This window comes from Lepidochelys olivacea, assembly GCF_965140295.1.
Source record: "Lepidochelys olivacea isolate rLepOli2 genome assembly, chromosome: 10".
NCBI classification, from domain to species: Eukaryota; Metazoa; Chordata; order Testudines; family Cheloniidae; genus Lepidochelys; species Lepidochelys olivacea.
The window spans coordinates 6993880-7021550 of NC_140420.1; the positions used below are offsets into that span (position 1 = coordinate 6993880).

The 27671-nt window shown below is 42.9% G+C and overlaps 1 protein-coding gene and 1 long non-coding RNA gene across 5 annotated transcripts in view; one reads left to right on the forward strand and one right to left on the reverse strand.

Moving 5' to 3' along the window:
- Positions 1-23152, reverse strand: part of EPN2 (epsin 2) — a 70813-nt gene extending 47661 nt beyond the window's left edge. Inside the window, exon 1 of one of the 4 annotated variants that reach the window (XM_084640651.1) lies at positions 23037-23152. The gene's annotated coding sequence lies outside the window, so the exon portion shown is untranslated. Of the gene's footprint in view, positions 1-2569; positions 2585-22167; positions 22346-23036 lie in introns of those variants that run through there. The other 3 variants (XM_084640649.1, XM_084640650.1, XM_084640653.1) reach the window with 3 other exon arrangements.
- Positions 21-27378, forward strand: LOC311527055. Its single transcript, XR_014713229.1, has 2 exons — positions 21-416; positions 26186-27378. It is a non-coding gene; the product is annotated as an uncharacterized lncRNA (long non-coding RNA).
- Positions 27379-27671: the final 293 nt, after the last annotated feature.

Here is a 27671-nt window from a genome sequence, read left to right on the forward strand (position 1 = left end):
AAGTCTCGATGTCTTTCTGGGTATAGCCTTCATTGATTTTGAGATCTACCATACCATTCTCTCACTAAAAGGGAAAACCTATAATGGCAGCAGGCTGTAAAAGAGACCCAGTTTGGGAATAAGAACCATTCAAGAAATATATGTTTGCTGATGATGTTTTAAAGAGAGTAACACCAGTGAACTGGTGGAAGTCACTTTGGATTCAGAGATTGTTGAAGTGTTAATCTCACTTTTAACAGCAGTAGCTGCTTCTGCTGGTGTAGAAAGAATATTTTCTTCCTTTGGACTAATTCATTCCAAATTGAGAAATCATTTGGGACCTGAAAAAGCAGGAAAGCTTGTTTTTCTTTTCTAGATTATGAACAAACAAGAAAATGAAGGTGAAGAGGACTGAGTTAGCTGCAGAAGCCAATATTGTAAGTTTCTCATGTTCACCTGGCTGACGTAGTCAATTTAATTTTTGTTTAACAAAAAAATTCATTTAACTATTTTAGTTAAACAATTTTAACAAAAACAAACCTGATTTTAAAAAACTTGAATGTTTAGCTAAATTCAAAAATTCATATGCTTGTTTTGTTAAAATATTATATGTTTTCTGTTGAAGAAAAAAATCCAGAATATAGAACGTTGTTGTTTTAGTTAAATAAAACAATTTAAATATCTGTCAGGTGATGTTCTCCTCCTAATACAGCATGGCATGAAAATCCTCCAAATATTAATCATTAACCTGTTGAACTGGAGATAGTTCACCTCCCAATGACTTCATAAATATCTGCTTCAATTTACCTTTGATAAATGAAATAACCAATCATTCATTTTCTGATATAGCTGTAAAACTGATCTGAAAAGTTTTCAAAATCAATCACTTTAAAAATGTATAGTGTGTACCTTCTAAAAATGAAACCTACATCTATCTCTGAGTTGTGAAGAATACATATTACGGCTATAACAACCAACAAGAATGCACTTTTATGTAGAAATCCATAATTAAATCGAGTCTTCCTGACTTGTGATTTAATCAATTTGATTTAAATCAAATCCACCCTGCTAATAAGACAGTCCAGAAAAATGATAGTATGCAAATACATTTTCTAATACTGGATATATGCTTATAGTCCTATATGGCTTCAAATATTTTAGATTTCATTCTCTAACTCCACACCACTTTGAAAGATATCCTCAGGCTCAAACTGATTCTGTTTCACAGATTTGCCATATTCATAAACAATTCTTATAGAATGAATAGATAACCAAATGGGTATTGTTGTATTTCCTAGTCCACATTCAAGTACTCTAATACAAACACTTGTTTCCACAGCCAAACAGGAAAAGGAGCAATTGTACTTTGTAATGCCTCAAAGAAGATTATTAAAAGAAGCTATGAAGCTTAGCACAATGCATAAAAGACAATAAGGATACATATTAGCTTTCCAGTGCTGTTGTACAGCAAAAGAAAACCTACTGATTCATAACAAAGCAATATAATGAAGGCACTGAACTTACTGCCAGCCCCATACCCTTCTTCAATCTCTCTCACACATTATTTAAGAAAGCTAATTAGAGGCAGGGATTGACCAAGGGTTCAATTCAAGAGAAAAATCAGTCCCCCTTCTCTGAGGTCTAAACATGGGCCTTCTTTAAACTTTAAATTTTTTTGGGGGGGGGGAGGAGGGGGACGACCTCAAAAGCCACATTTTGGAAGCTTTCCACTCCCCTTTCATAAACAAGAGGACAAAGCCAGCTTTCATGAAGGACAGGTGGCCAAAGGGTTTCTTTAAAGAAAGAGTTAGAGCACAAAGATATGCTTCTCCAAATGTCTGCATATTCAGGATTTACAAGATTGTTAGATTCCATGCTGATTTTTCAGCAGAGCCTGAAGCTCCAAGGGATCATTTTATCTTTAATTTTTATCACGGTGTATGGACATCCATTGTGTAGCTAAATCACTGCCCACATTAATCAGATATTTTATCAAACCACTTTTTATTACATGCAATTTTAAAGGACCTATCATCTGTTATAATAGCTGAGTTCTCTATGTACAGTATCTCTACATACCAGTATAGTTTACTGAAAAGGAAAAAACGAATGGCAAGTTTCACTTTGTGCCTGAACATAAATTAATCACCTGGTCACTTTGATTCAGGACTTGATTTGTATGTTTCATTCTGCAGCCTGTAACACAGGTGGTATTACTGAAAAGAAAAGCAACTGTGTTCCAGAATGAATACAGTGCAACACTCTCTGGAAGAGTGGAGCAGATCACGACAAATGATCCAAGTCACAGCTACATAGTAGATCTAGTTTTAGACTTACAAGCTTTGGCAGAGTCTCTTTCAAAACAACACATTCCTTTGCCTATGGCTAGGTCAAATGTCACTGACAGTATACAAGCTTCATTTCATGTTTTGCTTTATTTCTCACTAGTAATACAGAGACTACTAGACAGGTAATGAATAATAGAAGACGATAGAACTGTATATGAGTATAGGTCAAGCCATTATGCACTGAGCCAAACATTCTAAATGCAGATTAATGCAATAGTAATAGTACAATAGAAAATACCTACCTGAATGAGAGCACTTCAGTTTCCCCTTAGTAAAGGGTAAGGAAAATAACCAAAATTATACTGTGTACTCCAAAATTAGAAAAAAAGTGTAGAAATCTGAAATAAATGCAGATTACCATGTCTACTTGGGTGTTATTTTAGACTGAAATAAAGGTGGAGGGAGACTTTCAAAAGAACATGGGGAGAGAAAATTAAGGCATGTTGGGGCTATACCTGTAGGAGGACATTTCGTTTAGAATTTATTACCGGTTAATGAAGTGTGCCTGTTGTTTCAGAAGTTAAGAAGCCTGCAAAGCAAAAGTAAACTTCTTATCAAGAGAAAATGTGAATTAAATGTAAACACATCTATCTGAAGTATTCAGTGTGCTCACATCATATAATTAGCTCAAAAATTTAGCCACTGAAAATTATGTACATTTTCTGCTATACATTGGGCTTTCACCATAAAACTATTACTGTTATTTTGAATTGCAGCTAAATCTGTGCATATTGAGGTCTTAATCCAGACAAAAACAGTTTTTCTTTCTAGATAGTGTTCTAGCATCTTACCTATCTAAAGGAGTCTGTGGGTCAAATTTACAACTTCTGACAGTTTCAAGCTAGATTTTGGTTACAGAATTAATGTGATTTTTAAACAAACTCAACACTTGTCTTGAAATTCCAAATGAATACAAGGCAGAAGTTTGTACACTATCTAGCATAATGGGGTCCTGGACCATAAATTGGGCTCCCAGGTATTACAGTGATACAACTAATTAAACAACAAATGTTGCTGTGGAATATTCAGCTCAAAATTCAATTAACATTCCAGCACGAATCAATTCAGCCTGTCGAACTATTCACTCTGAGTTTTAGATTTCCTTCACCCAGCTCAACTGCTTCACACCATACAGGTATGGAAGAGCAGCAGTTTTTATTCGTCAAAGTAATCTCCTTCTGACCTGGCCCATCCTAAAATGCAGAGCATAAAGTACCAGCAGACTCAAGCCAGAGGACTGTATGTGTGGACAGGAGTTGGTTGGCAACAGTACCTGAGTAAAAGACAGGAGTGCAAGTAGGGTGGTACCCTCCAGTACGCAGTACCGGCAAGAAATTTTCAGCAGATACGGGGTACCGGAAAGACTTGGGGCTAGCCCTCCCTTCCAGTCAGGGAGCTGCGCTCTGCTCCTTAAAGGGCATTCATTCTTTATATGGCTTTAACAGCACAATACATGTGCTAACAAACTTAAACAAAGGCTTTAAGTTTGTTAGTATATGTATTGTGCCATTACGTTGGTCAGGAATCCTCAAGATGAGAGGAGTGGGGGGACAGAAGGTGTTTAAACAGTGTTCTTGATTCTGTTTCTCCCCATTGGTCTGAATTATCCATGACATCCATACTGCATCACATCAAGTCAAAATCATTTGAGGAATTCCTCTGCTTGCACTGACCAGAGGATGTTTGGATTCTGATGTCAGCCCAGCTCTGCAGCCTGACGGGAATCAGGTGTTGTCCCCAGTGTACATAGAATTCTTCTTTGCAGCCAACTAGTCTAACATGCATTTTGTTAACTGGAACTGGAGCAGCAAAACAAAGAAAACAAATGCCTCATTTTCCAGTTTTGTGGGTGAGAGAACTATAAGTGAAGATTATTATAATGCCGGACACTGACGGCTTTAAACCAGCTGCCTCAGGAATCTGCCAAGAACTTTGCTGAAAATACGTTCCTCATCTTAGCAACGGAGCTAAGACTTATCACACATCTGCCCACCTTTATCCAAATGAAGCTCCATCCGATCTGACAGCTCAGGCATGGTCAGTTTCGTCCAGAACAACTTAGAAACTTGGAACCTAAGCCTGTAAATCCTTAATCATTTGATCAATCCCATTGAAGACAATGGGACTATTTGCAGGACTATGGACCCCTTTTGTGAACTGATAACAGTTTCAGGAGTCTGTTCCTAAAAAGGAAGTTGAAACCCCCATTGAAATGCAATGTTGGGGTACAATACCATAAATACAGTTCTACTTAAAATTTGTCCTTTAGTAAGTCATACATATGCTGAAATGGCTCCTCACCCAACTCCCATATAAACAAATTGAATACTACATATTTGGGGGGCGGGGGAGTGAGAAGTTATGCATGTTTATGTTTGTATATACAAAGGGGGGTCTCGGAGGGGACGGGGAGAGCATGGGGTCCCCCGGCTGGGGGCAGGGGAGAGAGGAGTCACATGTTTCAGAGTAACAGCCGTGTAAGTCTGTATTCGCAAAAAAAAAAGGAGTACTTGTGGCACCTTAGAGACTAACCAATTTATTTGAGCATAAGCTTTCATGAGCTACAGCTCACTTCATCGGATGCATCTCCATCAGAAACATGGAGGCTCACGTGGGGAGGTCACATGACCCCCTCCCTTGTGTCCCTCCCATGAGTGCAGTACCAGCAAGAAATTATTTCTACTTGCACCATTGGTAAGAGCCCAGGCTGACTCTGTAGTGAAGACAAGGCCTGGTCTACACCTAAAAATTAGATCAACCTAGCTATATCACTCAGGGCTGTGAAATATTTTACACCCCATGCAACATAGATAGGTTGACCTAACCCCCACAGTAGACATGGGTAGGTCAATGGTGTCAGCTTAGAGGACTCCTCTGACAAGAAAACTTAGAGATGAAGAACAAGAGCCGCTGACCACAACTGACAGGACAAGGAGGAGGAGGAATATGGAATGAAAAAGCATGAAGCCTTTCTTTTTTATTTTAAAAAAGAAAACAGTTTTCTTTCACTCTCTTCCTCTTGTTCTGGAGATACTCCCAGAGTGTTATTCTCTTAATCATGCATTTGTCAGATTCCTCCTTCTCTGAATGAGCTCTCCCTCCTCAGATGAGGAAGGGGCAGTCAAGCTTGCTCTTGTGCTTTTTGGCCATTTTACTCTTTTGCTTAGAGACCCCTCCCCCAATACCCTCTTTCCTCCCCTCCCTCTACCTCCCCACAAGGCGTTCCATTATACCCAGTCAAATTGCACAGGAGACTAACTCAGTGAATCTCAACCTATTTACCATTGTGGGCCACATATGCAGCTCTCTGTATGTGTTATATGGGCCACACACACACACACACACACACACACACACTACTTGTATGGCCCTGAGGATGCTACATGGGCTGCAGCTGTGTGCTGATTGGGCCGCAGGTTGAGAACCACTGCTCTAACCTATTGATGTCCATCTACTGGCAGAGGGGGCTATGAATCTGTCAATACTGCCCCTAAATGTGTGGGTACATCGTGCTGAATCTGCTATTGACTGCATTTTGAGCTGGTAAAATTCCAGCATATGTGCGTTAAGCTGACAGCAACCATTTCATTAAAGGAGAGGGAATGGGTGTATTAAGATCACCCTCAATTTTGTTATCCCCTTTGAAGTGCTTGGTAGTGTTTCCATGCCAGTCAGATCCTTGAAAGAGCTGCAGCAGATGACATCTTTTTCCTTAGTAGGTCATCATCAGCCTGCTCTCAAGAAGTTGCCATTGTCCATTTATCTGCAAAGGGTATGCGGGACCACGCCTTCCTCTGTTTGTCAATGTTTAAATCAGATATTGTTAAATATTAAATTGAGGTTTCAGTTTGTAAACAAGAACTCCATTGTTTAACACAAGGCTGTTGCAAATGTTACAGTGCCTTGGATTTTGACTCAACCTTCTCAGATCCGTCCATGTTATCCATTTTACAGAACTACGGACTGACAATCTCCTTACTCTACCACAAGGAGAGTTTTTTCCTAAATGTTAATAGTGCTCTGAACACAAGAGAGCAAACGTTAACAAAACAAACACTTACTTGCTGATGTTTCCAAAATTAGCATAACAGAAAGGTAGAAGTACTTTAAATTCACTGGTTTCAGAGTAGCAGCCGTGTTAGTCTGTATTCGCAAAAAGAAAAGGAGGACTTGTTAGTCTCTAAGGTGCCACAAGTCCTCCTTTTCTTTTTAAATTCACTGTTGTTCCACTTCTATAGACAGAGCATTGGGATGGGAATAGGAAGGACAGGTTGTCAAAGATGGGAAACTGCTACAGTCTTAAAGGTGATCTGAAAACGAGGGGGGGGGGAGAATGGAGGGGAGTAATTGCATTTTTTTTACATTATGTGTTTCTGCAGGATGTATAAAAATTACCTGACTGGTCTTCCAACAAAAGCATGGAAGAGAACTATTCTGTTTTTTAAAACCTTACAGATGTCAGGAATGTCACATCTGATCTTCCCTGGTTTTGGCAGAGTACTTCTTGCAGGTCAACCCAAGAATTAACCATAGTTTCCAAAACAGTGCTCAGCTGAGCTTATTTCTGTTTACTCTTACTGATATCAGCACCAGTTCAGCTTGTGCACAAAAGATTCAGCACCTGATTTATTCACCTATCTATAGCCTTGTGTACAGTAAAACCTTGTCTACACCAGGGAAGTTCTTGGGGAAAAAATTGGAAGTACTAAAGGAATCAGCCAGTGGCCACTGGCATCATTTTCAGCATCATGCCATCTAACTCAGCTCATAACAAGACCAATTAAATGGTGCTGAAAATGATGTCAGAAACCAACAGGCTGATTATGTTAGCACTCCCAGTGTTGAAAGAGGTAAAACTGAACCACTGTTAGCATGAATGGTGAAATTTTCAAGAAATTCTCTGGCACAGAAAATGCCTCAGTATATAAGGATATGTCTACACTGGCAGAGTTATCGCGCAGCTCAGAGAACGCTGAAGGGAAACCGCTGTTGTGTGTTCACACTGTCAGCTGCAATAGCGTGTTCACAGGTGCAACAGTATTCGGAGCGGTGCACCCCGGGCAGCTATCCCACAAAGCATCTCTTCCTCTTGTGCCGCTAAGAGTTGTGGGGAGGTGGAGGGGGTCACGGGACATACTGGGTCTTGTCCCAATGCACCGTGATGCATCGCTTCGCATCCCAGCAATCCCTGTGCTTCCGTCCACATTTGGCGCCATCTTTCAACCGTTTGTGTACTGCATGCTCTGCCTCTTCGGTCTGCAGGAACGGATCCCGCACTGTTGATCAATATGCTGCTCACTCTAACACATCACGAGTGGCAGTGGAATTATTCCTTAAACTACAAAGGCAAGAGGAGTTCGACATTGATCTTGCCACATGTAGCAGCTATGACACAAGATTGCTTGTGGCATTCACGGAGGTGCTGACCACAGTGGAACACTGCTTTTGGGCTTAGGAAACAAGCACCGAGTGGTGGGATCACATCGTCATGCACGTCTGGGATGATGAGCAGTGGCTGCAGAATTTTCAGATGACGAAAGCCACATTCATGAGACTGTGATGAGCTCACCTCAGCCCTGCAGCGCAAGGTCACAAGAATGAGAGCTGCCCTGTCGTTGGAGAAGCACGTGGCGACTGCAGTGTGGGAACTGGCTACTCCAGACTGCTATTGATCGGTTGCTAACCAGTTCAGAATGGGAAAGTCGACCGTTGGACTCATGTTGACGGAAGCGTGCAGGGCCATTAATCACATCCTGCTCCGAAAGACCGTAACTCTGGGCAACGTGCGTGACACTGTGGATGGCTCTGCACAAATGGGTTTCCCTAACTGCGGAGGAGTGATAGATGACAAGTATATTCCAATTCTGGCACCAGACAACCTAGCCACCGAGTACATTAATCGGAAAGGGTATTTCTCAATGGTTCTCCAGGCACTTGTGGATCACCATGGGCATTTCACAGACATTAACGCAGGCTGGTCTGGAAAGGTGAATGACGCAAGCATCTTTCGGAACACTGGCCTCTTCAGGAAGCTGCAAGCAGGGACTTTCTTTCCAGACCAGAAGATCACAATAGGGGAAGTCAAAATGCCCACTGTGACCCTGAGAGACCAAGTCTACCCCTTAATGCCGTGGCTTATGAAGCCATACACAGGACACCTTGACAGCAGCAAGGAGTGGTTCAACAACAGGCTTAGCGAGTGCAGAATGACAGGTTTCAGAGTAACAGCCGTGTTAGTCTGTATTCGCAAAAAGAAAAGGAGTACTTGTGGCACCTTAGAGACTAACCAATTTATCTGAGCATAAGCTTTCGTGAGCTACAGCTCACTTCTACACTTTCCACAGTATGCATCCGATGAAGATCTTTTTATATACACACAAAGCATAAAAAAATACCTCCTCCCACCCCACTCTCCTGCCGGTAATAGCTTATCTAAAGTGATCACTCTCCTTACAACGTGTATGATAATCAAGTTGGGCCATTTCCAGCACAAATCCAGGTTTTCTCACCCCGCCCCCCCACACAAACCCAGTAGGAGAGTGTGTTTGTGTGGGGGGGGGGGGTGAGAAAACCTGGATTTGTGCTGGAAATGGCCCAACTTGATTATCATACACATTGTAAAGAGAGTGATCACTTTAGATAAGCTATTACCAGCAGGATAGTGGGGTGGGAGGAGGTATTTTTTCATGCTTTGTGTGTATATAAAAAGATCTTCATCGGATGCATACTGTGGAAAGTGTAGAAGTGAGCTGTAGCTCACGAAAGCTTATGCTCAAATAAATTGGTTAGTCTCTAAGGTGCCACAAGTACTCCTTTTCTTTTTGCGAGTGCAGAATGGCTGTTGAGTGTGCGTTTGGCCTTTTAAAGGCTCGCTGGCGCTGTCTATATGGGAGGCCAACCTGGCTGATGACAATATTCTTATGCTTATAGCCGCGCGCTGTACATGACATAATATTTGTGAAGGGAAGGGTGAAAGCTTCACTCGGTGCTGGACTGCTGACACTCAGCACCTGGAGGCTGAAATTGAACAGCCAGAGACCACGGCTATTAGAGGGGTGCAGCACAGGCCCATAAGGATCAGAGATGCCTTGAGACAGCAATTTGAAGCTGAAAGCCACTAATATTTGTTGCTATGCTTGGGAGTGCAGTGCTTGTAAAGCTAGGAGGTGATTGTGATTGGTGCAGACGATGCACTATGAAGGTGTAAGAAAACTGCCTGTTTTGCAGGGCTCTGTTTGCTTTCAACTAATAGAATAAAAGTTGCTTTCAAACCAAAACAGTTCTTTTATTAAAAAACAACAACCGGAGGAGAAAGAAAAACAAAAAAAATTATCAGTACTGAGGGGAACAGGGGAAGAGAGGGTCCAAGGAGGAGGTAAGGTCCTGGAACGGTTAAAGATTTGTGTATGTTCAGGTATCATATCCAACCTTCTCCTTTGGAGTACAGTGCAGCAGGTACTGTACTTCAGCAGGGCTAAACTGCAGAGGGACGAGTGTTGAGTGCAGTGGGTACTGGGAGTCCGTAGGGCTGGACTGTGACGGGGCAGGAGTGGAATGCAGCGGGTACAGACTGGGGCCAGGAGGTTGTAAGAGTGCGTTGGCAGTGTCTGGGGAGTGCACGGGGAAAAGTTTTGCGACAGCAGCTGCAGTGGAGGGCAGGCAAGGAGCTGCTCGGTTTGAAGAGCTAGTATCGCCTGGAGCGTGTCCGCTTGGCACTCCATAACACCTAAGAGCTACTCCGTGGCTTCATTCTGACACGCCGCGTTCTCCTTTCAGTCCCTCTTCTCGCTGTCTACACTGTCTCTCTCTTCTTGCCCTCTACACTGGCACCGCAGCACTGTACCCCCAGCACGAAAAGCTGTACACCTCTCATCAGGGTGGGGGTTTGTTTAGTTTTGTTTTTTTTTAAACAGTGCTGCAACTGTGCAGTTTCTGCGCGCTAAGTGGCGGGCAGTGTGTACACCTCGGGAGTTACAGCGCAGAAAGCTGCCCTACTGCGCAAAAACTTGCCAGTGTAGACAGAGACTGCGTGGGCCACATCCTGAGCTCCCACATCTTAACTGAATAGCGTGTTAAATCTTTAAAGGTGACATCCAATACTTTTTTTGAATTTTTAACAGCTCTTATATGTAAGCATGTATGTTTTTAAATCCCTCTAATATTTTTAAATACTTTTCTTCTGACTTTCATTCCTCCTTGATGTTTGCCTTTTTGACACACCCCTATATACTTAGCAGCTTTATAAACTGTTTTCTGTGAAACAGTGACATTACAAATGCCATGAATATGTTAATCACCAAGCTGTAATGAGTTTTTTCCTCTCCCCTGCCCTCTAGGCTGGGAGTAGCAATATAACAGCTTTACTCAAAACAATTTAGCAACCTGTAAGTAAAGAGGTGTGATTGAGATGGGAATGCTATTACATCTGCTTAGCATGCAAACAGTGGTTGTGTCAGCAGGGGGTAGAGCTTAAATCCCTCCTATTTGGGTATTCCATGAAGAGAAATCGATGCAAGAATCACTATTTTTAATAAAAAATAATTAAAACAGGGGTTTCAACAAAAATACAGCAGAGGTTGATCTTCATGAACCTCATGCATTTAACATAGTCTCTCTCATGTTTATTAGGCACTGAAGTTAAAAAGGGGCTTTAAGATTTGGGGGTTGTTTTTTTTTGAAGAGTCAAAACAAAAGCCCTGGAGTATACTTAAAAGTTTTACTGGTACAATTATGTCAGTTAGGATTGATTTTTTTAAGCCAATATCGTTATACTTGTAAAAGTCCTAGGGCAGTGGTTCTCAAACTATTGTACTGGTGACCCCTTTCACATAGCACGCCTCTGAGTGCGACCCCCCCCTTATAAATCAAAAACACTTGTTTATATATTTAACACCATTATAAATGCTGGAGGTAAAGCGGGGTTTGAGGTGGAGGCTGACAGCTCACGACTCGCCATGTAATAACCTCACAACCCCCTGAGGGGTCCCGACCCCCAGCTTGAGAACCCCTGTCCTACGGTGAATACAACTATACTGCTATAAAGAGGACACATTGGTAAAGTTATTCCCCTTCTCTTATAGGAATAAAGAAAAGGAGTACTTGTGGCACCTTAGAGACTAACCAATTTATTTGAGCATAAGCTTTCGTGAGCTACAGCTCACTTCATCGGATGCATACTGTGGAAAGTGTAGAAGATCTTTTTATACACACAAAGCATGAAAAAATACCTCCCCCCACCTCACTCTCCTGCTGGTAATAGCTTATCTAAAGTGACCACTCTCCTTACAATGTGTATGATAATCAAGGTGGGCCATTTCCAGCACAAATCCAGGGTTTAACAAGAACGTGGGGGGGGGAGGGAAGGTAGGTAGGAAAAAACAAGGGGAAATAGGTTACCTTGCATAATGACTTACCCGCTCCCAGTCTCTATTCAAGCCTAAGTTAATTGTATCCAATTTGCAAATGAATTCCAATTCAGCAGTCTCTCGCTGGAGTCTGGATTTGAAGTTTTTTTTGTTGTAATATCGCAACTTTCATGTCTGTAATAGCCCAACTTGATTATCATACACATTGTAAGGAGAGTGATCACTTTAGATAAGCTATTACCAACAGGAGAGTGGGTTTGTGGGGGGGGGGCGGGGGGGAGAGAAAACCTGGATTTGTGCTGGAAATGGCCCAACTTGATTATCATACACATTGTAAGGAGAGTGATCACTTTAGATAAGCTATTACCAGCAAGAGAGTGGGGTGGGGGGAGGTATTTTTTCATGCTTTGTGTGTATAAAAAGATCTTCTACACTTTCCACAGTATGCATCCGATGAAGTGAGCTGTAGCTCACGAAAGCTTATGCTCAAATAAATTGGTTAGTCTCTAAGGTGCCACAAGTACTCCTTTTCTTTTTGCGAATACAGACTAACACGGCTGTTACTCTGAAACCTGTCCTTATAGGAATAGCTATGCCAGTATAAAGCTCCTTTATACCACTATAACTGCATTCACACGGGGGGGGGGGGTGCACTGCTTTAACTATAGTGTCCAGTTACAGTACAGACTTCTAGGGTAGACAAAAGCCCTAACTGAAAATCCTTTTCCCTCCCAACTGGTAGACTTTCAGTCTCTGAATTTTTAATGTTAAAAATTCCCCAAAATATTTCATGTATGCAGTACTGTCATAGAAAACAGCACAAGGCTTCCCTTCCCTATCCTCCATTTTTAAAAAAAGAAAGAAACCCCTTCATAGAAAAGTTAGTGAATATGATTTCAGGAGAATAAAAAAGGACTGCAGAAGAATCATAAACTTTGCAAACAGACCACGAAAGGTTAAAAGAAGACTGGCTGAACTATCCTGTAGCATTCAAACCAGTTTGTACGTTTAGATATATAGAACAAAATCCATTGCTGAATTCAGAATACTATTATTTTAGAAATTTTGATTAGCTATCCAAGATAATGACAAGGCCCCAATCCAGCAAAGTACTTACCTTAAGCATTTGAGTAGTCCCCAGCCAACAGGACTACTCATATCCTTATGTTAAGCATATGCTTAAGCATTCTAATGGATCGGGGTCATAAACTGAAAAGTATTTCAAAAACACATAAAAATAGATATTAAAAGCAGCCCATAAAACAATCCTACTCTAGATCCTTCAAAAATCTACCTGCTTGCAACACAGAAGTATGGAATTACCACCAGGCAGTGTATTTCTTAATATTATGCATGCCAAATTATAAGACATGCTCTGACTTTTGAAAGCAAGCGTAAAATGCTTTCTTGAAGGCATAGTAAATTCATATCTTCATGAAATTAAAACAGTTAAACTATAGCTACTGTTAACTGGAAGATGAAGGACACAAAACTCCTAATTATACTTTTCAGTCTGCTTACCTGAACCAGTTATGCTAAGAAATCATTTTAACCATCAATTGAAAATGGCATTTTAGTCTATTGAATTCCCAATACTTCATAAATTAGTCAATTTGTAAATTTTAAAAATTACACACAAATATCTGCTCGTTGATGATATGTAGACAGTTCTCTGCAGTGGAGCAGTTAAAAAGTGATTTTGCCCAATCCTTCTCTTAATTTTAAAAATTCAATACATTCTGGTGTGTTCCAAACATTTAAACAATCACAGAAAGGTTTACAACTTCAATTCCAATGCAATCGTAATTCTGAAAAAAAGGCAGAAATCAATTTAAGAATATTTGCATATTTCATGCTCATACCAAATTTACGGAAGAACTTAAGCACAAAAAATAACTCTCATTAAGGTGCTAGCCTAGTAAAAAGATTTATAATGTTGATAAAACAGTTAGTCTTCCTTTGCAAAAAGTGCCCCAAAAAAGTGGGCTGCACCATTATAAAGTTTACAGCAATGAAAACTAACAACCTTCTGGATCTTTTGAGCAGCACGCAGCTATCATATGTATTAAAACAGATGGGAGTACACTACAGAGATTCTCGGAAGTAATGGTTAAAGTGTTAACTAATGATTTCTGGTCTACATTTGCACCGTCCTAATGAGAAAGGTACTTGGCACCTACTTCACTATTAATCTACCAACATACCAACTAAGGCATTATCTTTACTTTCTGGGAAATGCACTACAGGGTTGGTAAACTGAACGTTTAACTTATGTGAACTTTGCACAACAGCAAAAATTAGTTGTTTCTGACCCTCACAACAAATGCTTCAAAGCCTTTTAAAAAGTCAGTGCATGAAACACAGCACTAGTTAGCAATCATAAAATAGGCCAGTTCATGCTTTAGGAGGAAAATATTTCAGTAAATAAGAGAACAGATGTCAGTTGCATACTTCCAACTGGTTATTATGCAGAGAACATTTTTTTAAATGATAGAATACCTGGACACCGGTCCTTTTAAGCCTCACAAAAATTCTATTAGTCTCACTTGATGGGTAGGTGTAAGATTCATACATCTCACCCTCTTCCCAAACAGCCATTCCTATTCACACTCCTGCAATATCACAAGCTGGTGAAGTGCTTTGCTGATTAATTAGGTATCTGAATAATTAAAAGCTTTAAAGCTTTGGATTTCAAGTAATTATTTTACTGCTTTCCTTTACATATATTCCAATGACAGATCACCTTCTCCATAGACATTTAATAGAGAATAAGGCCATATTAAAAGTACTCAGTGAGCTGTAGCTCACGAAAGCTTATGCTCAAATAAATTCGTTAGTCTCTAAGGTGCCACAAGTACTCCTTTTCTTTTTGCGAATACAGACTAACACGGCTGCTACTCTGAAACCTGTCATTATAAGTACTGTTATACTCATGTTTAGAAGTGAAAATCAGGATTAATGAATGGCCTATCTTTATATTTTAAAATTATTTTGACATTAATTTTATATGCTTAGAGTCCACCAACCTACCCTCTCCTATTTCTGCCTTCTTGTTGGTACAAGCCTTGCCCCTGCCCAGACAGCGTTGAACATTAAGGGAGAAAAAAACTGGGGCAATAGAAGCTGCCTGGAGAATCACTGCTGCTTCAAACAGTAGCACCCTTAAGAAAATAAGGATAAAGACAAAGCTTCTGTTCACCCAGGTGCTAACTGATGCTGCTTTTGCCCAGCTAATGACATACACAACTGCGTGAATCAGGGCAGGCTTTCTACCTGCAAAAGAAAGAAATTAGAGTGTGTCACTATGCACGTGTCTGAGGCAGGACGATAGACAATATAAAGACATAAAATTAGGATAAAAATATTAAAGATCAAGAATGGCTAAGTACTGGCCCTAAGAGCAATAACTCAAAAAACAAAGTTCAGCCACACCATGTAGTGTGCTTTTAGACATTTCTTGAAGACTTCCAAGGTAGAAAATGTGAACAGATTAAGAACTGATTCAAGAAGAAAGAAGCCACCTCAGATATCACACTATTAAAATTTGGGAGACAAAAATCTGAAAGGAAGCCATCTTTAAAACACACTGGTTTGCCCTTCCTCACTGAATAGAAGAACTGCATAAATCAATTACTTGGAATTTTTAGTATTATACCTCTTGCAAATGAAGGTCTCATTTGTGAATTGTGCAATCCATACTCAAGCTGGTGAGCAATTACTCAGGTGAGTAGTCCCACAGAGGTTAAAAGAACTGTTTGTGAGAGTAATTGCTCACCAGCAGGAGTAAGGGTTGCACAATTAAGATAAAAGTTATTAAGTTACAAAACAAACTCAGAGTGGGACGAATTGCAATTGACAAAAACACAGATAACAAATAGTAAATGAGACATTTTTATTTAAGTGTGCAGAAGTGGTTTAACCAGGCAGGTTTAACAGCTGTACTAAGATTATACAGTTCTCTGCAAAGATCCTACTTAAAATTTTGTTTGTTCTAACACTATAGCACTTGTAAATGTTCAGAAAACTACACAACTGACCATAAATCTCAAAATTAAGATTTCTAATGCAGTACAGAAACAAGAAGAATTTAAATATGATTATAAGTCATCCTTGATGCTATTTGAGGCTAATACAGATACACACTCTGAAAGACTTCTCTATGATTTGTTGTAACTAACAGCTAAACAGAACAGGCCCAAGAGACATAAACTCTCTGATTTTCCTTTTTATGTTCAGCTTCCAAAACACTTAAGACTGATAACTTAGTTTTAGAAACCACTACATTTTGTAAGAGAATATCTGGAGAACTTGGAGAAAAGCTTATCAGGTCAAAATGAGGAGTAGGGTCATGAAGTAATTAGGGGAATTAAATGTTTGGGGGCAATTTCTTCAGACCTAAAAGATGGAGATATGTCATCTACTCCAAGATCCTCAGGCCCCATGTCTATCTTTATACAGTCACTTCTAGAATCACACGCATGGTAAAAATGACCCTGCATTTATCTATCACCACAGTGGACTCATAACAATGCAAACTGACTTTCAGATTTACCAACCTGATGGAAGAAAAAATGCAACATCTTAGGGAGGTGCCTAGCACACTTTTGAGTGCAGTAAAATGATAAAGAGAACCTACGGCAATCTAACAAAAGAGTTTTGAGAGTTTCTAACAAAGAATGCGTGAATATAAAAAAAACAAATATTGTGCTACAGGCTAGAAAAATTAAACATCAGCCCTTAATGTGCAGCTAAGTAGACTTATTGTAGGGTACCATAAGAGAGGATTTCTGTCAAGACTTTGGATCTAGATGTTTAGGGTGATGAAGTTTACAGGAAGAGGAAAAAGCATACCAGAACTCACTCAGGTGTCAAACATTAATACAATTCAAAAACATATATGTATCCAATTGTACAAGATGTAGTATGATTGTGGAGGCCAAAGTAGAAGAAGGAATAGGAGATCTTGAACAAAGACAATAAAAACTTTTTGTACCCTACTGTCTGTCTGGGAGTTGATTCAACTCAAGAACTCCCCCTACAGTATGGCTTCTGGAACAAAGCCATCCTATACTTACTATGCTTTGCAACATTCTGTATTTATTAAAATAAACCTACATTTCAGGGGACTCAGCAACTGCAGGCAACTCTAATAAAGCTAACTACAAACACAGCTTTGGGAGCACAGAAAGGAGCAGCTGACAATCTACAGGGAGAATAGTGCAACATCAGAGGAAGAAGTCTGATACGGGAATTGAGACCAACAAATATTAAGCAGCTCAAGGAAAACAGATGATATATTTCTAAAACTTGAGAAGATTTATTTTGATGAAAACAAGATTTTATATATCTAGGAAAATGAACTTTCTTAGACCTTGGACTATTCAGCTCTAAGTGCCCAGCACCACCAGGAAGCTAGGATGCTATTAGAAGGGATCCAGGGAATATTGCTTGAGAGACTTAACTAGTTCGAACTGTTTATGCTTTTAATATATTACATAATATTTAGAAGGAAATCCTCACAATCTGGGGCATGTATTATATGGGTAATAAATTGATATGTACGTTTGACAAGTATCTTTCCACATAAAAATACTGTAAAAGTAGACTACAATCAAAATTAAAATATTACTGAATCCGAGTCTGCAAGCAATCTGGAAACACACAAAAATAGTTCGTAACATCAATTTGTTTCTATTTACCAGGGCCCCAATCATGCAAACGTTCATACATGTGTTTCACTTTACATGTGAGTAAATTTGAGCACATATGAGAGTTTGTAGGATCACAGCTCAGAAACGTGAGTTACTTACATTTAAAGGGAAACCACTTGAAATGTAATAAATTTCAAAACATGGTGTTAAAAGTAGTTATAGGTATTACACATGCCTAAGTACTCACATCAGTGTTTATGATTTTACAAAATCACATTTGCCTATTATCTGTAATGTTCTCTCACCAGTTGATGTGTGAAAAATCAGTACTAACAAGAGGAAAATAGCTAAATGCTATGCGGCAAAAATTAAACTGACCATACACACAGTGCTGCCAAATGCACAAAGTGAACCCACTGAAAAGATAGAGAATTTTTCCCTCTAATCTTTCAGTTATGCTTCTCGAAGCTTGTCTACACATGGAGTTATTCAGGAATAGCTAATGCACTTCAAAAATTCACAACCTACTTTAATCCAAATTACCTTTCAAATGTAGACAAACCCTAAGGAGTTACTTTTAACACTAGTAGGCAAAATATTTTCAGACTGAAGCATAATTTTTTTTTAAGTTGGTGCTCTTTTTAAAAGCAAAAGTTGATAAACGTTTAAGCTTCAAGATATGGACAAAATACCAACATTTACATTTCTTTTATCAGTTTGTCATTTCAATAAATTGATAAACAACGTTTAAAAGGAGCTCTTTTACTTAGATCAGTCTTGTTGAGGAGAGCAGCTCAATGGATGGGTTGTAAAAGCCACCTTTCTAATGGAATTTTTAGCTAACTTTAGAAGTTAATCTCACAATCTCTCCATTTATCAACACTTTAGAAACATTATCTAATATAGCCAACGAAAACCTAGATCTCTAAATCCAAAGTTACAACTGCAATAGTAAAATACCAGGACAAAATAGTTGGTGCTTGTGTATTTTTCATCCACGCTGCCCCATTTGCTAATGGGCTCAATTTTTAAAACAGTATTTTAGGGCAGGATCAAGAAAGCTGTGCTCATTGAATTCACATACTGTCTAACAAGTGCGTGGCTTGAAAAGATTTTTTTTCACAAAATAGGAAAAGCAATCTTACACCAGCAACCCAAAAATCATGAATTCTGGGAGTTTAAGTATACTATGCAGCACTCACTGATACTATAGCCCAATAAAAGGACATTATCAAAATTAGACCTATCCATTTTGTTTTACAAGAGCATGCACATTGTTCCTCTCCACTGTGCCTGTTGCATTCTTATGAACTGGCAAGGTACTGAAATATACTAAAATCCTGCTCTTTGAAGCACTTAAGGCAGCAGGATACCAATATATTTTGATACCTTGCCTGTCCACATCAAAACAAGGCAAAGCAGAAAGATAGCATTACTGCACTCATACAAGCCAGACACCCTGGATTTTCTACTAGTGGGTCGGCCAAGAGAGTAGATGGCATTCTGTAACTATGGTTTTGGAAGGCTGAAGGGTTATTGTTTTTTCTCTAGAGCATTATAACTTAACCTAAAAATCTTTATTAAATTACATTTGGGACCTAGCAAGCCTGGCAGTGACCATTATAAATCTTAACATTTGTTTTCATTTATCAGCATCTTTAAAAGTGGCTTAAAATAATTAGTCTTATCTCTGCTATGTAACACCACATAGGATATGATATGCCATATTAGTGTATGCTTCTATTTACTTTATTATATATCAGTCAGGCAAGTCACAGTTAGCAACAGTACCTACATATAGGTGCCAACTTCATCACAATGCTTTCCAGCTAGTATGAAATCTAGCTAACCTAGGGACATTCATATTTAGGGATAGTTTAAACCTTGGTAGCTTTGAAAATGTCAGTAAAATACTGATCTATACTTGAAAATTTGTCAGCCTGGTTTACCAATTGCTAAAACTTTTGACCGTTCACTGGTATATGTTAGTGCTCTTCTTTATGAAAAGCCAACACAACAAACATTTAAGATCAAAAGAAAGGAGGACATCTGAATTTGTTTGAAAATAATTTATTGAAAAATGAGTTGAAAACATAGCATTTAGGAAGGAGTGTAATAATAGTATCCGTCCATTCCAGAAAAAGTATTACAAAAGGTTTACCTTTTTCTATTTTGCCCAAACTAAGCTGTAGTCTAAAAAAGGTAAAACTGCATGCAAAGTTTTACGTTTTACTGTGTTCTAACATTCCAATTTTCTAAAACCATGTTCGGCCATATTTTACGCCGTATAAAATCATCCAAAAGAAGCTCCATATTACCATAAAAGAAAAACATGTTTGGGCAGATAATCATTACGCAAAGCTCAAACGAAAAGAATCAGAATGACTAGCATCCTGAGCCAGAAGTCCCAGTTTACACAATTCATGATGTCTGCAATATATCTGAAGAGTCAGAGCAAATAGCGAGACTAAAATACAGTGTATCTCTTTGCTGAAAATACAAAAATAATATCAGTTTCTCAAAGAGTTGAAAAGAAAATCACAAGTGTAACTAATTTTATACTTTATGTGACTAAGTAGAAAACACATAGCACGCTCTTGGTGCTACCAGAAACAAATCATCAATCAATCAAATCAATATCAAGCTAATATGCAATAATCCTTTATTTAAATGACAATAATAAGACTGAACATAGTTCAAGCACAATTAACTATGCACACTGACCACCTACAACTAATCTGCAGCAGCAAGTCCACCAAAACTGGAGGGGAAGAGGGGGGACAACACTCAACAGCTTCAATACCAGACTGCCTAGAAAAACATTATACTGGTGCCCCATTTGATATTATCCATACATCTACTTCGGCAAACAAAATACAGTTTTCAAAACTTATGTCTAAAACTTGAGAATTTTTTTTAAAAAATAGAGTAAACTGCTGTGAAGTTAACCCAACAAAATTCAAGTGAAACCTGTAGCCAGGTAAATTTAAAACATGAAGTTGTGGCATATGCAGATGAAAACAGAGGCTCCAAACTTTAGTTTGGAGGTTTATGGTGAATCCCTTCAGGCAGTTTTTAATCAATACCAGAGTATACGTTACACCACAAAAGAGAAACTGTAAGAAAATAGGTTTCAGAGTAGCAGCCGTGTTAGTCTGTATTCGCAAAAAGAAAAGGAGTACTTGTGGCACCTTAGAGACTAACCAATTTATTTGAGCATGAGCTTTCGTGAGCTACAGCTCACTTCATCGGATGCATACCGTGGAAACTGCAGAAGACATTATATACACACAGAGACCATGAAACAATACCTCCTCCCACCCCATTGTCCTGCTGGTAATAGCTTATCTAAAGTGATCATCAAGTTGGGCCATTTCCAGCACAAATCCAGGTTTTCTCACCCTCCACCCCCCCACACATAAGCTTTCATGAGCTACAGCATCAGATGAAGTGAGCTGTAGCTCACGAAAGCTTATGCTCAAATAGATTTGTTAGTCTCTAAGGTGCCACAAGTTCTCCTTTTCTTTTTGTAAGAAAATAATTTCCCTGGTAATAAAGACTCTGGCTATTCCTAGAAATGCTTTTCCAAGTCTGAAATCTGTGATCACGGACTTTGCTGCCATGATGGGAACTAGTTGCTGTTACCGTCCTAACAGAGACAACAATGGCTACTTAGAACCCAAAGGGCATTCATGACATTCAAACAAACCCTACAAATTACCCCCACAAACCGCAGACCTCCCTCAACACCAACACCCTTCCCCCCCACACACACACTCACACAATCCAGCCACACACTCTCCAGGCCCAGAGCTGCACACACAGTCACAGTCACACCCTTAGGCACCACCACTACTCTTCAGACACACACACAGAACACCAGCCTCCCCACAAACTACCCAAAACCTGCCCTCTTCAAATACACACCCATGCCCCCAACCTGCCCCCGGGAACACACTGAGCCCCTAACCTCCCCCTAGTCAGACACACCCCACAACCTCCTCCCTCCAAATACACCCCCCAATCCCCAGATCCTCCAAACTGCCCCGAACACCCTATACCCCCAAAACCAACCCCACTTCCAGATACACCCCCCAGCCTCTAATCCCCAGATTCCCCCATCCCCCCTCCGAACACCCCATACCCACCCAAACCTCCCCCCTCCACCTACCACCCCTGCCCCCAAACCTCCCCCCTCCGAACACCCCGTACCCCCCAAACCTCCCCCTCCACCTACCACCCCGCCCCCCAAACCTCCCCCCTCCGAACACCTCATACCCCCCAAACCTCCCCCTCCACCTACCACCCCTGCCCCCAAACCTCCCCCCTCCGAACACCCCATACCCACCCAAACCTCCCCCTCCACCTACCACCCCTGCCCCCAAACCTCCCCCCTCCGAACACCCCGTACCCCCCAAACCTCCCCCTCCACCTACCACCCCGCCCCCCAAACCTCCCCCCTCCAAACACCCCATAGCCCCCAAACCTCCCCCCTCCACCTACCACCCCCGCCCCCCAAACCTCCCCCTCCAAACACCCCGTACCCCCCCAAACCTTCCCCCTACCACCCCGTACCCCCCCAAACCTCCCCCCTCCACCTACACACCCCCACCCCCCAATCCCCAGCTCCCCCCAACTGCCCCATCAAACACCCCGCACCTCCCCTTCAGCTACACAGCCCTGCCCCCCCTCCCGGACACACGTCCCTCAGCCCCCCCGCCAAGGCCGCTGAGCCCCCTGACCCCACCCTTCTCGGGGGTCCCCACCAGCCCCCCCGGAGCTGCCCCATCCATCCCCCCGGGGGGCGGGGAGCTGCCCCCATACCCGGGACAGCGCAGGGGACCTCCCCTCGGCGCCCGGCTCCCCACGGACCTGCTGCCGCCGCCTCCGCCGCGGGGCTGGGAGCGGGGCCCGGGGGTCTGGCTGCCCGGCCGCCGCCGCCGCCTCTGGCTGGCTGTGACACCCACACGCACCGTCCAACATGGCGGCGGCTGCGGGGCGGTGGGGGGGGGGCAGAGGCGCCCGACTCCCGAGCGCGTCCCCGAGGCCACCCTCCCGGCGGGGGCGCGCGCGGGCGCGAGCGCGGAGAGCAAAAGGCGGAGCCGCCTGGCCCAGAACCGCCGCCTTGGCCCCGCCCCTCCCCGACCCCATCTGGGGGGAACGGATCCTCTCCCCTCTTTGGCGGGAGGGATGGAAATCACCGCTCCTCTCCCCCCTTTTGTGGGGGGGGGGGATCACAGACTCGCTCCCCTCTCTATGGGGGTGCATGGAAATCACAGCTCCTCTCCCCCCTTTTTGGGGGGGGGCGTGGAAATCACAGACTCTCCCCCCCTTGGGGGGGGGGGCGGGATTTGGAAATCCCAGCCCCTCTCCCTTCCCAGGGATCCCACTCTGTAAATTTACGGAATGGGCAGGGGGAACCCAATCATTTTAGGGACAGGCTTGGAAATCCGCCCCCCCCCCCAACCCCAGCCCCAGCCCCAGCCCCAGCCCCAGCCAAGTGAGACCAAGGCAAATAACCAAGTCTCTCCTTCCTCAGGGCACCCACCTCTGATCTACCCCCACCCTAACCCCTCCTCACACATCTGTCCCCCTTCCCAAATCTCTGAAAGAGCCAAGAGTCCATCTCCCCTTTCCCGCCGCACTAGGTGGCTCCTACCCTAGCTCCCCCCCCCCCATGGAAGCACACTCACCTGGCGGGATCTCCCCCAAGGGCCATGTATGGCAGTAGCTTTAAGGCAGATTTTTAACGTGTCTCCCTCGTGTGAGGAAGGATTTTGCTGTGTGCGCTCCAAGAGGACATTACAAATGTCACTCCCACAGACTGTCACATCCTGACAGACCCACCCTGCCAGGGGAGTGACCAAAAACCCCACAGTTCTTAGTTCCCCTCCCCAAACCCTACCACACCCACTCCCAGGAGTGACTGAAAATCACTCAGCCAATCGTTCCCCCCTCACCACAAATCTCCCCTACACTCCCTGCCCCAACCCCAGAGACTTGAAAACAAATCTTTTTCCGCTGACAATTTCCTCCTTTTTTTCAGTTGGGGGAGAAAAAAAATTGATTTCCGCCCCCTGCCCCTTTGTCTCTAGTGCAGCAAATACCAAGACAACCTGAATTGTGATAAGGTTGTGTATCAGCAACATCCTTGACTTCAGGAGATACATCCAAGCTCTGAGAATATTGTTTGTTAATTAAAAGCATGAGCAGGGTGCTGTTCTTTTACATGAATTCTTATTTCCTTTTAGTGCTGTGGTGTGCATGTCCCACCAGTGGATGGAATTATATCAGATCTGTTTGTCTGCCCTAGACTTTTCCCTTCATATTCCCCACTGATGGAGGGCTAGTGGAGACAAGACACTGGCAGCCACCATCATTCCTCACAATGTCATCTGGACCTGCTCTGAGCTAGGTTAAAACACTAGCTCTATTCCCTGTGACACTGCACCAGTGGGAACTCAGAGGAAGAAAGTTCTAGGTTAGACACAGCCTTCATGTCTGTGTCAGTTCCTGGGCCTGGCCAAGCTCTTAGATCTCTGGGTGGGAGGCCCACGCTTTGGAAGCTGAAGATCATAAGTTCTATTTCCAGATGCTACAAGCATGCAAGGACAACTCTGGTATTTGCAGTGCATTGGGTGAAGGAAGATATGCAGGATATCAGACAGACTTCTGTTAACCCACATAGCACATCTGGGAATGAAAGTCTGGGCAGCTGGGTGGTTCAAAGAACTGGGGATGTCTGCCAGGAATTCCAGAGAGTTTTAGCAACTCAGCTAACTGGGAGAGGGTTACAAGGATTTCATCAACTAGGGAGGAAGAACGGCATTGGCAAGGGGAAGAGAGTCTACCCCATGGTTTATTTTTCAAGATAGGCAGTTCACGGCTGGCCACTGGGTGGGAGAGGTCCTGGGTGTCTGATGGGAGGGCAGGTAAGGTGCTTAGTTGACTAGCATAGAATCTGTATACATGGAGTTGTGGATAAATCCACATCATCTTCCTTCTCCTGTGCTGAGTTAGTCAGTACAAACTAATGGCTTTATGCATCTGGGAAGAATTCAGAATCACATTAAGAAGCTTCTATTAATGGAGTTGAAATGAGACATATGTATGGTCATGACTCCTGATTATTGCGACCACAACTCACTTGAGGAAATGCTTGAGGTGCTTCAACAGTCATCTAAATATGAGCGAAGCAACTTAAGGGGGTTAAAGTGCTTGACTCTCACCTCTGAGAATAATCCTTGCCCAGGATCACAGGTCCAAGGAATTTAGTAGTCTCATTTTAGTCCTCTTTGGACCTTTGTTCCCATCACCAAACCATTAAACAATTCCAGGCAATTGGTCATCTCTGGCAAAGGCAGTGCTAGCCCATTGGGGGCCCTAAACAGGAATATTTTGGGCCTCCACATACATAATAAAAAGCTAATGGGGTCCCCTGGAGCTGCTCGGGGCCCTAAGCAATTAGACTATTTATGCCTAGCGCTGGCTCTGATCTCTGGTCAGGAGAGAGCCAGGGCTGGTACAGATCAGTAGTGAAGTGCATTAGCAGAGCTCTGCCTCCTGTATGTCTGGCTCTGGCTCCGGCTATTAGCCACTCACAAGAACCAAATTCCCCAGGAATTTTTCTAAAAAAAAAAACAACGCCTGAGAACAAAAGTCAATTAGAAGGTGTTGTTCTACCAGTGACCATCACAATCTTCAGTGCAAACTTGGGGCCCAACCCTGTCTTCACCAACATCAATGGCAAAACTCCCACTGGCCTTCGTGGTCTACAGATCAGGCTCAGTACAAAGGAGGTGTATCTGCTCTGAATCACACAAAGAGTGAAATGTTCTGAGAGGCAGCCTAGCCTAGTGCAGTGGTTTTCAAACTTTTTTTCTGGGGACCCAGTTGAAGAAAATTGTTGATGCCCGCAACCCAGCGGAGCTCGGGATGAGGGGTTTGGGAGGACTCAGGGGCAGAGGGTTGGGGTACAGGGGTGAGGGCTGCAGGGTGTGGCCAGGAATGGGGGCGGTTCAGGGTGCAGGAGGGGGCTCTGGGCTGGGGCAGGGGGTTGGGGTGCAGGAGAGGGTCAGGGCTGGGGGTGCAGGCTCTGGAGTGGAACCAGGGATGAGGGATTTGGGGTGCAGGAAGGGGCTCCAGGCTTGGGGAGAGCTTAGGGCTGGGGCAGGGGATTGGGGCATGGGCTTACCTCAGGCAGCTCCTAGTCAGCAGTGCAGGGGGGTGCTAAGGTAGGCTTCCTGCCTGTCCCAGCACCATGGACCGCACTATGACCTGGAAGCGGCCAGCAGCAGGTCCGGCTCCCAGGTGGAGGTGCATAAGCAGCTCAGTGCGGCTCTCACCGGCAGGCACCACCACCCCAGCTCCCACTGGCTGAGAACCAGCCAATGGGAGTGCGGAGCCGGTGCTCGGGGAAGGGGCAGCGCGCAGAGCCCTGTGCCTTCCCCCCCCCCCCCCCCGCCTAGGAGCCGGACCTGCTGCGGGCTACTTCCGGGGCACAGCACGGTGTCAGAACAGGTAGGAACTAGCCTGCCTTAGCCAGGCAGCATCGCCGATGGGACTTTTAACGGCCCGGTCAGCAGTGCTGACCAGAGCCACCACGACCCAGTGCCTTACATTCCAGTTTGAAAACCACTGTCCTAGTGGTTTAAAGATGGCTGGGGAGCCAGAAATTCCTGAGTTCTGATGCCAGCTGTGATGCTGACTCTCACAATGAGACCTTGAGTGGGAGGTGCTAAGCACCATTAAAACCGGAACAGAAGGAAACTTGGGAGAGAGAATAAAATGTTTAAAATGATGAACCGTATCTGAAGGAATATGTCCCCTTTTTCTTCTCTAGGACCACCAGCAATGGATAAATGGAGGATGAAGCCCAAGGTGTGTGGAAATTGTATATTTTTATGCATGTGAATTTGATGCTATTGAAAAGAACCTGTGGAATGAGGTCCTCCATTAACAGAAAATGTGCAGAACAAGTTTCCTCATGATGCCTTCTCCCCACCCCTTCTTCCTCCACTCTGGCCCAGAAGGACTACCTTTGGGAACAAGAGGCGAGTTCCTTCTTCCTATCCAATTCAGTCCTTGGTCACTCTACTGAGTCTGCCAGCATGGGGGCCACTTGTGGTGCTGGTTTCGTATGATGGAGACACCCCTACTGAGGACAGAGCTGAGCTGGCCAGACTTGTTTCACACAGCTAATTTATGGCCCCTGCTGGATAGGAACCACGTTTGGTCCCCACTGCTCTAGGCTGGGATCTGGACCTGTCACCTAATAGTGAAAGGCTTTCCATCCAGTCCTCCTCTGTTACCCAGCCCCTCATTGGAAATATGTGGGAATGGTGCTTAGTTAGTTGCTGGGAACACTCGATCGAATATTGGAGACCTCACAACTTTTCAATGATGCGGGAGTCAGAGAGTTAGAAGCCTTTGTTTACAAGACCAGTTTCTCATCAGAACCAATTTATCACCTCAGTGTCTGTCACAGCCCAAGAGCAATCCATGTGCAAAGCCGGTTGAAGGTGGAGCAAATAGACCTTTCCAATTACTGTACTATCTACAGAATTCTAACAAAGGGAACCGCCATGCAATGTACCATGCGGAAGAGAATCTCCTAGCTAAGGAAAAGTGGGTGCAGATCCTGCTGGCTCAGCCTAGACAAGGCTACTGTGGTAGCTAGCCTAGCAGAGTGGCTGCCAGAAAGCCACAAAGGGGCCCTGTTCCTGATGCCAGTGATGATATGCATATTGCTTACACAGCAAGTACAGCCACATGGGGCTGGGGGACAGTCATTAATTAGCTAATGAGTTTGTTTTAGAGTGTCCGGCCATGGCTCAAATGACACAACAGGAACACTGCCCTGAAAGCATTTCACAATAGGAAGTGCATTTTCCCCCAGCTTAGCATTAATGAATAGGCTACAAACAACAATGCTCTATGATGATCTGATACTCTGGCCATATGTCAACCAGGCCAGAAAAAAAACCTGTAAAAATTCTAAGGAAAACTTGATAAATATAGCCCTACAGTTTGAAATTTGATTTCCGCATTCTATTGTTTCCCATTTCCTGAGAGCTGGCTTGGTGGATCACGTTTTCTTCTTCTGTCTCCAGTCCTTGCATCCAAACAAGACTGAATCTCATTATACTGATGCATGATTCTAGCTGCATGAAATTCAATCTCTAAATCACTGTCATTTTGCTCCATTACTGGTTTGCTTTCCCCACTCCCAACCTACAGGTCATTAAAGGAATCAGTTTAAAAGCAGAGGCCAACATTGTCAACATTAGGCACCTAAATCCATATTTATGCACCCAAATAGAAGCCAC